A 1,428-nucleotide genomic window follows, 5' to 3' on the forward strand; every position below is an offset into this window, starting at 1 on the left:
TTCCAGGACAGGCTCCAAAGCCACAGAGAAACCCTGTCTCGAAAAATCCAAAAAAAAAAAAAAAAAAAGGTGTGGTGATGCATGTCTAGAATTCCAACAGGTAGGAAGGCAGACAAGAGGACTGGACCACACAGTGTGATTCTCCAGCTAGCCATTCCTTCCAGAGTTAGAAATTGTTATTGTTGTGTATAATGTATGTTTGCCTCAGGGCACTTATAGAGGTCAGCTGATGGGAACTCTGTGGAGTTGATTCTTTCTCCTGTCTTTGTAGTCAGCTTGGATCAGCAAGTGTATACAGCAAGGACCTTTATCCCACTTAGACATCTTAGAAACTTTTCAAAACAAACATTCAAAAGACATTTAAACACCTGTTCGTCTGTTATATTCAAAATCTTTTTGAATTGACTATAATTTTATTTGACTTCAATTTAATTTTAATTTGATTTCATTTTAATTGACTATAATTCCAGCACTCAGGAAGTTGAGTCAAGAAGAACAAAAGTGGATCTTGGTGGTTAAGAGTTACTTGTTGCTCTTAGCAGGGAACAGAGTTCCCAGAACCTACATGGTGGTTCACAAACATCCATAAATTCAGTTCCAGGGAATACAGTGCCCCCTCCTGGCTTCTGCATGCACAAAGCACTCACATGGTGCACATCCATACATGCAGACAAAACACTCAAGTAACATAAAATATGTTAGTACACACCATTAATCCCTGCACTAATGAGGCAGAGGCAGGTGGAGCTCTGTGAGTTCGAGGCCAGCCTGCTCTACATAGCAAGTTGCAGGACTACAAAAAGAGGCCCTGTCTTCGTGTTTGTGTGGTATGTTTGTGCATAAAAATAAATATGCATTGTATATATATAAAAGATACATTCCAGGCCAAGCTACACTATGTAGAAGACTCCAGTACTGTCTGAACTGCACAGTAAGACTTTGCTCAAAATAGAACAAATAAAACCAAAGGAAAAGTCTGTAAATCTGTAAATGGCCATGAACGGCTACAAAACAAGATTTTAGTTTAAAGATGGTGGAGTGTTCAACAATAATTAGCATGGAAATCAATAACAGAGGACCAGCATGATTGGTCAGCAAATAAACATGCTTGATACCAAGCTGAAGACCTGAGTTCAATCCTCATCACCCACTTGTTGGAAGGAGTGCCCAACTCCTTTGACATGTACATAAGTGCTATGACACATAGTTCACCTCCCATTTCATACAATCAGACAGCTAATAAAAAAGTGTTACTTAGGAGTGATATTCTTTCCTCCCCCCCCTTTTTGAAGTAGGATTTCTCTGTGAAACTAGTTGACCTGGAACTCTCTTGGTGTAGACCAGGCTGGCCTTGATCTCATAGAAATCCGCCTGCCTCTGCTTCCCAAGTGCTGGGATTAAAGGCTTGCGCCATCTTTCTCTTTATTT

At 40.1% G+C, this 1,428-nt stretch overlaps 1 protein-coding gene across 5 annotated transcripts in view; it reads left to right on the forward strand.

Annotated features, from left to right (window-relative positions):
• The window catches only part of Ash1l (ASH1 like histone lysine methyltransferase), a 162,722-nt gene that overhangs the window by 99,407 nt on the left and 61,887 nt on the right, over positions 1 to 1,428 (forward strand). The window lies entirely within an intron of this gene.

This window comes from Microtus ochrogaster, unplaced genomic scaffold (assembly GCF_000317375.1).
Source record: "Microtus ochrogaster isolate Prairie Vole_2 unplaced genomic scaffold, MicOch1.0 UNK16, whole genome shotgun sequence".
In the NCBI taxonomy this organism is placed as follows: Eukaryota; Metazoa; Chordata; class Mammalia; order Rodentia; family Cricetidae; genus Microtus; species Microtus ochrogaster.